At 49.7% G+C, this 13,546-nt stretch overlaps 1 protein-coding gene across 1 annotated transcript in view; it reads right to left on the bottom strand.

Annotated features, from left to right (window-relative positions):
- PASD1 (PAS domain containing repressor 1) overlaps positions 1-13,546 on the bottom strand; it is a 477,069-nt gene that overhangs the window by 62,766 nt on the left and 400,757 nt on the right. The gene's annotated exons all lie outside the window — the stretch shown is intronic.

The following is a 13,546-nucleotide window of genomic DNA, read 5'->3' as shown; positions in this document are numbered from 1 at the left end:
CGATTCCCCAGGCCCTAGGCCTATTTCCTGTCCAAGTGGCATCTCTTATACCACTTTCTTAGTATATGGTTTAGGTGGCCCCTAGGGCTCATCCATAATTGTGCAACTTTTGTGTATTTTAACTGTGTTTTTTTTTTAACGCATTTGCTTCTGTGCTCATAAAGAGTATCAGGGATATTTGTAGTAATAAATCTATATATATTTTCAATATATATCTGTGTGGTGTCCTTTCATTTGGTATTCAAGGGATTGTGTATGGTAAAACAGCTTGCTTCACATGCCTTTACAGAGTTTAGCCTAAGACTGCTTAGTCCATGCTACCCCTAGGATAGCTTGTCTATAAGGTTGACTTTACAACCTGCACCATAAGGGTTGCTTGGCATGATACAAGGTGATCACTAGAACTAGTGAGCATCATATATCAGGCCAACTTCTCACAGTCAAGAAGAGCACAATCCTTAAGAACCAATAGGATTTAAAGACGTGTAAGTCACAATACACAAACCCAACAATCTAATTTAAATGTCTTGAGATCTTCCTTGTAAGACAGGATAACAGAACCGAAAGTTTATATTAGAAATTTTCTTTATTTGAAGTTACGTCATGTGGATTCAACAAAAACAGGCTGTTTTTGTTGAATCTACATGACGTAACTTCAAATAAAGAAAATTTCTAATATGAACTTTCGGTTCTGTTATCCTGTCTTACAAGGAAGATCTCAAGACATTTAAATTAGATTGTTGTGTTTGTGTATTGTGACTTACAAGTTTTTAAATCCTATTGGTTCTTAAGGATTGTGCTCTTCTTGACCCCTACCTATAGCTATATTTTTGTCAGTCTTTGACGGGCATTAGTCACTTTTGGTAGTGAGTGACAGTGGTCTGTGCAGCACTCCGTCTCAAATTGAAGATTCCATTTTACATTGTAAACCCAGTACTACTATTTAATCCAAGAGAGCTAGTGTATGTGCGGTTTTTCCTTATGGGAAGCACCACTACCAATTTTTCTTGTTATCAAACCATAATAGGGTATGAGTTTTTATTGCAGTTACTGCAGCTTGCACCAGAAAGGACCTGCATCTGGCAACAAGGAAAACCAATGCTAACCCCTTGAGAAGACGAGAAGCAAAAGATCCAACCGCCTGAAAACACCCACAGGGTCCCTGACAAGCCTTGACCGCAGCCCACTGGACCTTGAACTTAGCAGGCAGCAAGTCCACATCATAGCCATCCTGTAGAAACTGTAGCACTAGCATTTCATACACTCCTATTGACCGACCCCCTTCTCAGCACACCACTTCTGCACTTTGGCCCACAGCGATCATCCGTGTTTATAATGGACAGTCACTTAGAAGCGTGTGCCTCGAGTCAAACATATGAAAAGGGGGGGCCCTCGGCCCCCCCGCACGCATGGCGGCGCGGCGACCGCCTCACTCCCTCTCCCCGCGGGTCTTTCGACGGTGGGGGCGTGCCCTGGGGGCGCGGCCCACCGCCGATTGGCCGGCGCCCCTCCTGACCCGGAATCAATGGACTGGTTCCGGGTCGGGGGGGGCGGGCGTGAGGAGGGGCCACCCGGCCCCTCGGGAATAAGAAGTAGGGAGCGCCCAGGAGACTCCCTTGTCCCTGGACGCTCCCTCGCTGAACGTTGTGCCCCGCGTTCGGGGCTTCTTTGTTTTGTTAAAATTCTGCTTCCCTTTTTCAGGTTCGCTGTTTTGACCATCGTGAGGAGATCGGGAGCGGTGGAAAGTGCGGTTCGGTGTCCTGAACGAGCCGCGTCGCCGGGTTGGTGTGCTGCACGAGCTGAGTCGTTTGCCTGGTGATCGCAGGTGGAGGAAACCGCTACTGGATTCTGTTTCTCGGCTGCACGGCGTGGTCGCGTTCATCAGGCGAACGGGGAGCGGCCGGTGTTTTTCCCTTCTATCGTTCCAGGTTATCAGGGGTTATCGAGGCCAGCCGCGTGGAGCCAGCCGCGTCAGGAGATCGTCGTCTGCAAGAGGAAGGGAGGCTGCAGCTGCCGAGAAGGGGTCCGCGTTACAAGTAACTGTGCGTCACCGGGTAGTGTCCGCGGCGACCAGACAAGGTAATTGGGGGCGCGAGGGGCTGGGTCGAGCAGCGGGCCGGCTGCTGCATACCGCGCTAGGGTCGGGGGGGTGCTCCGGTAATCGGGGACGGCCCAACACAGTGTCCTACCGAGGAATTACACGCTGTACAGAGGATTACTGGACTGCACAATCAATTTGAACGGCATAATAAGGCCGGAGGGAGCTAAGTTTGGAAGCATAGCGAGAGGGGGAGCGAATTGCGCCGGGAAATTGGCGCGCACTCCAGCGAACGGCTAATAAGGCCGGGGTGGGGCAATTTTGAAATTGAACAAGAGCAGATGATACTCGAGCACGTAATTGTTTACTACTGCACAGTTTTTAATGTGGTAATTGTCAGTCCACGAATGATATAAAAGCAAGGTGACATTTATTGAAAGTGTTTTCACTACTATATGGTATTAACTGGTATGTGAATTGTTGTTCAAGCATACAAACGTGGCATTGCTTCAAGTGTTGGTCACTATTGTGGGGTATTGATTAGTTAATAACTTGTTGTTCGAGTAGTTGCACAAAAGCGCACAATAAAGGGGCTCAGGAATGTACCGGTCGGTTGCATAAGTATAATTTAAGGCCATTGATACAAGGAGTTTTTAGGGCCGCACAGCAACTTACAAGGGAGGGTTCAACCGTCCGCTGTATTTAAGGTGGGTTTTCCAACTGCTTTATTACACGGTATTAATACTTGTTTTCAGTTCCAGGCAACCTTAACTGCATTATTGGCACATTTCAGCAGACGGTGCACACAACGTGGTGAGGGCTGTGACCGCAGACCACCGTCGTCGACGAGGATACAGGAGGGGTCGGTAAGAGGGGTACGGGGGGCTAGCATTCATAGCTCCTGGTGGCCGCCGGGTGGGTCTACATTAGGTTTACTCACCCCCTTACATAAGCGGACAAGCCGCTAGTGTTGCGGTCGCCGTTGCATGGTGCTGAAAGCCCCCTGGTGACCCTCCATCTGAAAGGTACACACAGCTGACCTGTTGGGAATTAAGTAGGCAGCGGGTGTTTTTGGGGGGGGTTAGCATCATGCCAGGTCCAAGGGGTGGAAAAAGGGGGTCCAACATGGAGGCTATGATGCGGGCTATGATGCGGGAGATGAGTGACATTAAACAACAGCTGGGACAAATTAAGGAGCGGGAAGCCCTGCTGGAGGATAGAGATGGCGAGGCACCGGGCCCGTCCGGGAGACCGGTCCGCAAGAGGGTGGCACCAGTGCCAAGAGGGGAATTTGTCACCCCGCAAGGGAAACCTAGGTCCAAAAGACCCAAGGAGGCGGTACCCACCCCAGGCCCAGGGGATACGTTACCCGCCGCACCGCCCGCGGTGGTCCCACCCCCGCATGTGCCTACACCCATTGCCCCTGGGGTGCCGGTGCCGGCAGGTCAACCAGTAGACGCTGGGGCTGCTTCCGCACCGGTGCCCACAATCCCGGGTACAGGCGGGCCGCACCCGACGCCCGCTCTGCCAGCTGTGCCAGGACCACTGGGCATAACCCCAGTGGTACCTGTTGTCCCGGGGGGTAACGTAGATTCAATGCCACCCGAATTGTTATCTCAGTTAACGGCCATGATGCCATGGCTCCAAAAAGGAGGAGCCTTCCCGAATTCTGCAGACCATGCGGCAGAGGCGGCAAGGTTCGTAGAAAAAATTAGATCGGCACCGATCGCCGACAGTGTTGCATTGCCAATTTCTTCTCCCCTTCCAGGTCCAAGTGTTCCCCAGCTGGACGGAGTACAAGGGCAGCCGCCCCCGGTGCCCGCGCTTGGTAAGGAAGTGGCATTGCCGCTCTTGGGGGACGGGGTAGTACCTTCCAGGAGCGAAAATCTAGCTCAACATGTGTCTTTAGCTGTTAAAGAAATGATTTGGGCTGATAAATACGTGTACATTTATTCTTTATTATTGGATAATAGGGAAATGGAGCAGGCGAAAGCACTGAAAGAGTGGATGCTCCCAAGTGAATGGAGGGCGCAGTGCACTAGATTCAGGGTTGAGGAAAATCTCAATAATTGGATGCAAGCATGGGCTGTTTTCACTGCAGTTAAGGCTGAGCGTCCTCCAGATCTGCAGGCTGCATTGGCTTGCTACTCGAGCAGGATTGTGGGGTGGAGTCAGCAGTATTCTGGGGAAGCATGGAAGGGTTATGATGTAAATTTTAGGAAGGCATTGGAATTCAATAGAGCATTACCATGGGACTCGGTAGATTCCATGGCCTGGCACAAACAGTTCTCTGACACTGCACCTCCCCCTCAGTTCGGTGCGGGCAGGGTGTTCACTAGACCGCAGCAGCCCTTTCGGCCCCCCCAAACGAGTGAAGTACCTGGGAAATTTAGGGCGGGTGGGCCAGAGAAGAAAGGAGTGTGCTGGGATTTTAATAAGCGTACCTGCACAAGGGCCGCGTGTAAGTTTAGGCATGCATGTGCCTCCTGTGGGCACCCCTCTCATCCAGAATCTACCTGTAGGTCCAAGCAAGGTAACACGGGACAGAGGGGTAGGGGTAAGCCACTATAAGTCAGACACGTCACGCCCCCCCACTCCAGTGGATGTGGTGGCAATGATTCCATTCTTGAACAGATACCCTGACCACAAAGCGGCCACCCTACTCCAGGAAGGTTTTTCTAAAGGTTTTAGGATCCCGGCCGGGGGATACACAGGCAGTGCGCACTGTAGAAATCAATTATCAGTCACACAGAATCCGGCTGTTGTGGCTGCCAAAATTGACAAGGAGCTTTCCTTAGGCAGGATATCTGGCCCTTATTCTGCAGTACCAGTACACAACTTTGTGTGTTCCCCACTGGGAGTTGTCCCCAAGAAAGAGAAGGGGCAATTCAGATTGATTCATAACCTATCAGCGCCAAAGGGGGCCTCACTGAATGATGCCATTGACGAAGGTATCTGTAGTGTTAAGTACGCCTCTTTTGATCAAGCTGTGACCTTATTACAGGCCACAGGACCCGGGGCGCTGATGGCGAAATCAGACATAGAGTCCGCCTTCCGCCTCCTCCCAGTCCACCCGGCAGATCAACATCTTTTAGGTTTCACCTTTAGGGATAGGTTCTACATGGACAAATGCATGCCTATGGGTTGTTCTATTTCTTGCGCCTACTTTGAGATGTTTAGTTCATTTCTTGAATGGGCCATGAGACAGGTGACAAGCCATCAGAGGGTCATGCATTACTTAGATGATTTCCTCTTCCTCGGTACAGCGGGTTCTCAGGAGTGCGCACTAGCATTGCAGGAATTTTGCGTGCTCATGCGGGCTTTTGGGGTCCCGCTTGCGCCTGGGAAGACGGTGGGCCCGACCACCTGCTTGGAATTTCTGGGCATCGAGATTGACTCGATGGAGAAATGTTTTAGACTTCCTAAGGACAAGGTGCACAAATTCAGGACGTCGCTACGGTTATGCCTCCGCAAGGAGAAGGTCACTTTGCAGCAATTACAGGAGGTGGTAGGGCAACTGAATTTCGCACTAAGGATCATCCCAATGGCTCGCCCCTTCTCTCGCTCCATCGCGCACGCGATGCAGGGGCTGAGGGAAAAGCACCACCGCACGCGCCTATCGTCTGAAATTCGCCAGGATATGCTTATTTGGATGGCATTTCTGGAGGATTTTAACGGTAGGGTGGTCTGGCCCGGCCCGCTCACTACATCAGCGGAGTTGGGACTATGGACCGATGCGGCCGGTAGTGTGGGCTTTGGTGCCATCCTAGGGAATAGGTGGGTCGCTCAACAATGGCCAGAGGAATGGAACACATGGGGTTTGCTCGGCAACATTGGCTTCCTGGAACTTTTTTCAATATGGGTGGCACTGATGGTCTGGCCCGAACACCTATGTAACCGATCAGTGGTGTTTTGGTCAGACAACATGACAGTGGTGGAATGTATCAATCAGCAGGGGGCACGGTGTCCTTTCATACTTCGTTTGATCAAAGAAATTGTTCTGCGTTGCCTTAAACTGAATGCTAATTTTAGAGCCAAACATGTCCCTGGTGTTTTAAACAATGCTGCTGACGCCCTTTCTCGCTTCAAAATGCAGGTTTTCAGGGAACATCTCCCCACAGCAGACCCCTCGCCAGCACACTTCCCAGCAGTACTTTGGCAGATTGGTGCCCCAGATTACAAGACCTCGTGGTCGCTAGCCTAGCTCCCAGGACCAAGACGGCTTACGAAGGGGCGTTTCTGTCTTATTGTTCCTTTTTGGGGCCACAGTGGGAAGTGCTTTGGGCGAAGGAGGATGGGTTTGCAGCCTATTTAGAATGGATGCACAAAGAGGGGCGCTCAGTAGCAGCGGCAACCAGACATAGGGCAGCAGTGTCATTCTTCGCTCAAGCTAGGGGCTTCCGGGATCCCACCAATACCTTTATGATACGCAAGGCTTTAAGGGGATGGCGCCGTATTCAGGGACACCAGAAGGATAAGAGGAAGCCCATGGGGTTGGCCCGGCTAACAGCCTTACTGGGCACGCTGGAGTTAGTTTGTAACTCGGAGTGGGAAGTGCTTCTTTTTGGGGCGGCATTCTCCCTGGCATTTTATGGGGCACTGAGAATTAGTGAACTGGTGGCAGGATCTAAGGCTGACATACTAGGTGGCTTGCAGAAGGCTGGGGTGACGATAAGGGGTGACACCATGTGGGTGATTATCCAGAAATCAAAGACCGATCAAGAAGCTAGGGGTCACACCATAGTTCTGCAACGGGCCCCCGCCAACCCGTGCTGCCCGGTGAGGCACGTGGAGTCACTCATGGGGTTATTGGTCGGTTCAGCAGGCAGGGCGTTGCTCTGCCACGCCGACGGGAGCCCCTTAACCAGGTATCAATTCAGGAGAGTGTTCGAATTAGGGGTTACAAGAGCGGGTCTTGATCCTAGAGATTTTGGATCTCATTCCTTCAGGATTGGGGCAGCAACTGAGGCGGTGGCGGGGGGCCTCCCAGTGGAAAGAGTGAAGACAATTGGGAGGTGGTCGTCAGACTGCTATAAACGTTATGTTCGGATTGACATGCTATGATTACCTGTCACTCACGCTTGGTCTATTTTCCGCTCTCTTACAGTTTCTCAGACCTGTTACGCAGGGGAGGAATTTGTCGTCGGGCACCGCCAGTATTCATCGGCACGGAGCGGCGACCAGGAAACAACAAAGAGCAATGTCTGGATTGTTGGTCATTCATATGTGAAGCGAGCGGAATGTGTCTTCCTGTCAGGTGTCAAGAAGGGAAGGGCGGCACAATTAGGATTGAATATCACGTTCTTTGGCAGAGGAGGGTTGTGTCTTCACGAGTTTAGGGGATTCTTCCAGGGGCTGTTAGCACGCCAGCGGGCTCCACCGTCAGTGGTGATACTTCACCTTGGGGAGAACGATTTGGCAACACTGGGCAGGCGCACCTTGATTGAGGAGATTATCTCAACAGCGGGTTGGATAGCTAGGACCTGCCCCGGGTGCACGCTAGTATGGTCACAACTAATACCTCGACTTCAGTGGCGGGGGGGCGATTCAGTCAGGGCATTGAATCACTCGGTAAAGAGGATCAACACACGGCTGGATAGGTTGTTCCGAACTCCTGTGTTACAGTCAATACCTCATGGGTGCATCTGGGGTCAAAAGTATTACTTGAAAGACGGGGTTCATCTGACAGAAGAGGGTAATGTCCTATGGGCTGACAATATCTGGGCTTGGCTGGAGGGCTGGGGTAGGAGGATGTGTCCTTAGATAGGGGCTAGAGGGGGAGGCCAGATCGTCGGTTAACAATACTGGCCCGTGGCGGTAAGGTCATTATCGGTGAGCACATATTTGAGGTCTGAGGGGGCGGGCATCATCCTATGGAGGTTCCCGCCCAGGGGGAGGAGCCTGCGGGCCACTCCCAGTACTCCAGGGGCAAGGTAATATGCAAAGGAGCGCGGGTAGGAGTAGTTCACGCTTTCCTTAGGCTGGTAGCCACCCCGCGCGCGTGGACTCATGACGCCACCGGCGCAGAGTAAGGGCCCTCCCTTAGTGGGTAAATGGAGTTTGGGGCGTAGACCGGGCAATTCCCGGGGTAACACTGCGCATGCGCACTTCTAAGGGGAAGGCGCAGCTTGTAGGACCTGACACCGGTAGTGACCCTGCCATATGGCCAGAAATGTACAAAAATCAAGATAGGATGTTTAGTTAAGCTAGGAACAACTTGTATTAGAGTTTTGTTAAGGTCAGGCTCTCAAACTTGTTGATAACGATTGTATAACTGAATGTCCTGCTGATTTTTGTATTTTATCGTTGATTATGCAATTAAAACCCTTTTTAATTTCATACTTTAATAAATACGGCCGGGCGACTAGCGCCCGCCTTCCAAAGAGTAAACACGTCTCGTGTCCACGTTCCTTGGTGTTGGGTGCCGGATTGGGGGGGAGGCGGCAGCTAGTCGCTGACCATGTGAAAAGGGGGGGCCCTCGGCCCCCCCGCACGCATGGCGGCGCGGCGACCGCCTCACTCCCTCTCCCCGCGGGTCTTTCGACGGTGGGGGCGTGCCCTGGGGGCGCGGCCCACCGCCGATTGGCCGGCGCCCCTCCTGACCCGGAATCAATGGACTGGTTCCGGGTCGGGGGGGGCGGGCGTGAGGAGGGGCCACCCGGCCCCTCGGGAATAAGAAGTAGGGAGCGCCCAGGAGACTCCCTTGTCCCTGGACGCTCCCTCGCTGAACGTTGTGCCCCGCGTTCGGGGCTTCTTTGTTTCCCACCCACCATCCCTTGGTACAAAGCTTAAGCAGCGTTATGTCCGGTCTAATGGTAAGTTTCATAGGTATAGACCGCGGGAGAGAATAGGTTGTTGTGGTATTTGTGATCTGTTGTCAGGACCTTTTTCCCTTTGTAGAAAATGATGTGTGAAGTGAACTATATTTGAAGATATGTGTCGTTAGGCCTTTTTTCCCTTTGTAGATATACGTAGATATTGTGATTATGAGCAACATGCGTGAACTGAATTGTAATTTTATGCCATGTGTCGTTAGGGCTTTTTTCCCCTTTAGCTATGCGTGGATACTGTTATTTATTAGCCAGTGTAGTTGTCCTTTAGACTTTTTTCCATAGGTCGTCGTATTTATTAGGTATGGGGCATGCGGTAAGGTCATTATCGGTGAGCACATATTTGAGGTCTGAGGGGGCGGGCATCATCCTATGGAGGTTCCCGCCCAGGGGGAGGAGCCTGCGGGCCACTCCCAGTACTCCAGGGGCAAGGTAATATGCAAAGGAGCGCGGGTAGGAGTAGTTCACGCTTTCCTTAGGCTGGTAGCCACCCCGCGCGCGTGGACTCATGACGCCACCGGCGCAGAGTAAGGGCCCTCCCTTAGTGGGTAAATGGAGTTTGGGGCGTAGACCGGGCAATTCCCGGGGTAACACTGCGCATGCGCACTTCTAAGGGGAAGGCGCAGCTTGTAGGACCTGACACCGGTAGTGACCCTGCCATATGGCCAGAAATGTACAAAAATCAAGATAGGATGTTTAGTTAAGCTAGGAACAACTTGTATTAGAGTTTTGTTAAGGTCAGGCTCTCAAACTTGTTGATAACGATTGTATAACTGAATGTCCTGCTGATTTTTGTATTTTATCGTTGATTATGCAATTAAAACCCTTTTTAATTTCATACTTTAATAAATACGGCCGGGCGACTAGCGCCCGCCTTCCAAAGAGTAAACACGTCTCGTGTCCACGTTCCTTGGTGTTGGGTGCCGGATTGGGGGGGAGGCGGCAGCTAGTCGCTGACCATGTGGAGACAACAGCCGTACCCGCTGCCATTCACTATACGGATATTGTGTCACTGGGGAGCTCCATGGCCACAAAGAAGAACACGATCGAAGGCTGAGTTTCTTTATAAGGTTAAGGATCTCTGATGTGACTTTCAATATCCTTTTTTTATGTAGAAACATTCAGAGAAGCTATCGTTCCGATAACTACCTAAAGTCTGCAAAAAAGAAACCTGTTGGAATAAATATCCCCTTTTTGCAGATCTCTGCTCATCTAGGAAAAAACAGCAGAAGTAAAAGTCAGGTTTTGTTTTAAATTGGAGCTTTAATTATGTCCTGTGTTCTGCCATTCTTCTTGGCTTGTGGTAGCAGGCATAACTCAACTACAACAAGTTATTACAGTACAGCAGCTACATAATTTCTTTCTTCCAGAGCCCTCATAATAGGGACTTAAAGATGGGCTTTTATTTTATAGATTGCAAGCATTCAATTATTATTAACTACTAACAGCAGGGGGCGCTGTGTGATGACTTTTTGCATGGAAGGAAACGTTGTTTCAGGGTAAACAATATTGCAGGCAGGCTGGCCGACCGAGTATGAAATGATGTCACTGATATGAATAACCCGCAGATCTCTGTACAGCTTCCTTTGATGCCAACTCGAATGAAAATCAAATACAGATACACTTTCTTTAAATGTTACCGACCTGTAATTTCACTTGAGTCATCTTGCAGTTTTACCAAGGGTTGAGATGGCAACACTAGGCCGAGTTCATTCGGCTGACACCAAGGTTAACCTGCAGAATCAGAGCTTGGGTTAACATCAGATTTTAAATTTTTTCGAGGTTTTTACATAATTGGACTGTGTCGACTTTCTGCCTAGTTAAATCAACATGGGGAATTCCGTAATTTTGCCAACATGGGATCTGTGTCAAACAACGCGTTTCCTTGTGTTTCCAACAAGCCAGTAGTGAGGGCATTAAGGGTGCCATAAACATTAGACACATCACATGCCATTATTTGGATGCAAGAAAAATGCCCGAGGCACAACTTCTGCCACAGAGTGCAATTTTACTTCATGCTGTTTTCTCTGAATTTTGCTGCTTGAAATGCCGAATAATCTGTGGTATCGGAGTTTGCACACCTGGTTACCAACACTAATTACCTTTGCAAATCTCGCCAGGAGTTTTCCTGACAAAATCTACCAGAAGAAAATTCTTTCTGACGTTGCACGACTTGTTATGGCGCGTTGCGCACCTAATTCTGAAGTACTGTGCCATTTTCGAAAGAGGACCACAGGGGGATCATAGTGCACTCAGTTTAGGCGTCCATACTGAGCAGGCGCCCCACGCGCCTAGAGGAGGGGCGCCCTTAGTTGCGCCACGGGACCAAGCATTCCACTGGGAGGCCTGTTTGAGGAGGGGGATGGATGTTACGGTTTCGGGATGGGCCGGGGATAAACGAAACCAAATCCTAAGGGATTAGGTATTTAAGGCAGTGCCGCGTGGGGATCGTCCTCTTTGTCTCCCTGGACCTTAGCAACAGAAGGGCCGGAAAAACTACCTATCCACCCGCTTTTTAGGTAATGCGGAGCGCTGACAGTTAACAACAAAGGGAGGTTGAGTGACTGGATGGACCCCATGATGGGGTTGGACCAAAGTGTTTAGTGGATTGGCGGTGAAAGGGACCGGCCTGTCGGTGGTCCTCAACTCTGCCACCCTAGCACGTTCCTTAAGGACTGAGAATAATCTTGGGGAGGCTGCCTGTGTTCAGGTACCTCGGTGGGCTGGTGCGCTATGCGGAGCCCTGGTTTTCAAGTAAGGCAATGGTTTATTGTAGCACGTTGTGGCCTGCCGGCACAATGTGCGCATCAGAGGATTCGAGACTAGGAACAACTTAATGCTATGCTCATCTGTGACCACTAGTACAATCAATTTTATGGTGCCTTTGATATGTGTATGTGGGAAGGTTTTGCCATTTTCACGTACCTCTGAGGGCCGGAGCGATATGCGGTGCCCTGGTTGAGGTAATGCAACTGTTTGCTGTAGCAGATTGTGGCCTGCCGGCATAATGTGCATAGTAGACTGTACAAGAGAATGGTCAGCTTAATGCTATGCTGAAAATGTAATAACTATTTTAATATGCCTCTGACATATGAAGGACGCTAAAGTATGAAGCATGTATAACTTTTATGTACCCAAGTAGGATTCTTATACTCTAGTTGTGGTTATGTTGAACTATTCTCTTTGATATGAATAAATCTACGCCTTGGACAACATAACCGGATTCTGTCAATTTATGGGCAAGGCAAAGGGTCAAAGGGTGTGGGTAGAGATGGATGTTGGCAGTGGTTGGGAGACGTGAGTGTCACGTTGTGCTCATACTATCAATAGTCAGCCGCAAGAGGTGGTGAAGGTAGGGAGTTTGGGGAAGCAGGGCCTCCTTTAGCGTTGGTGGCTCCCGGTGTGAAAATAATTGTGGAACTTCGCGTAGCGCAACTGAGTTTTTGGTCACTTCACAAAGTTCTGCATAGTGGAACTCCGCGAACTCCACCCAGGCCGAATTGCTTACGTGGTTGCCCTGATTAGGAGTATTTGATATTTCCGTGTTCAGATTGGTTGACAGGCATCCTTCCACTATTGGCATTGCTCTGCTTGTATTCAGGAACTGCTTGTTTCTCACTTTCAGCACTACAGAGGAGTTCATATGTTTTCTTGCTGTCTCACCTGTATGCTGCTTTCCCTTTCACTCTCCCCACCTCTCCTCCCTCTTTGCTCCCTGTGTTTCAGATTTTTCTTTTTACATTGCCCACTCTGGTTCCTCTGTTACTACCCTCCGCCCCCCCCTAGCCAAGCGCACCATATCATCTTTACTTTCCTTTAACCACCACTGCCGATTTCCCGGTACAATGTCAGATGCTTTTAAAATGTGTCGGTATTGTCAAAGCCAATATCAGTGACTAACCACGAAAAAAAGTATTGGAAATTGTTTTTTATACTTTCATGATGGCCACCACTTTACAAGACTCAAAGTGATTATGCAGCGCAAAGGCTTTCTAGAAATAAAAAAAATATTGAATTCTACACTTTTAAGATGGCCGCCATGCAGCTGCCATGTTGCGTAAAGCAACAGTACATGCACAACGGCCAACGGAAAAGTTCTAATAACATAGTTTTCTATACATTCAAGATGGCCACCAATACAGCACCTCAGTGCCACATCACGTGATATAACATGTGGCCATCTTGAAAGTATAGGATGCAATATTTTCTCTATTTTATGCTGTGACAACAAGCATTGGCAAAGCCAATAGCTTAACCTTTCAAAGCTGAGACGTGTTGGCTTTGCTAATGCTTCTATTACTTCCTTTTCTTATTCAGGCTTTTTAGGCTGTTACGTTTATCATCATCAGGTCACATGGTTGCAGCTCTTAACCTATCCATTATATTGTGCACAGAGGGTAAGTGTTGAGCTACCTGAAATGAAAGGGCGGGGGTGGAGGCCTGAACGGTCGTTTGACACCAGTCCAATCAAACCTCAGGGTGTCCGAGACTGGGCTATGGCTGCCCTGAATTTAAGACACAAGTCTTAATAAAAAAACGTTTCTGAAAAGATTAGTTCTGAGAAGAAAAGGCAAAGAAAATACTCTAGAAGAAAACTGCGTTTTGGGTGTAACGGCATACGGACTCTAAATTCTACATGTGTGTATTGTATGTGTATGCAGATCAGTGCAATGTGCTT

Source organism: Lissotriton helveticus, chromosome 4_1 (genome assembly GCF_964261635.1).
Source record: "Lissotriton helveticus chromosome 4_1, aLisHel1.1, whole genome shotgun sequence".
Taxonomy (NCBI): Eukaryota; Metazoa; Chordata; class Amphibia; order Caudata; family Salamandridae; genus Lissotriton; species Lissotriton helveticus.
Note: the sequence above shows the minus strand (reverse complement) of the source record. Positions and strands in the feature narration are given on the sequence as shown.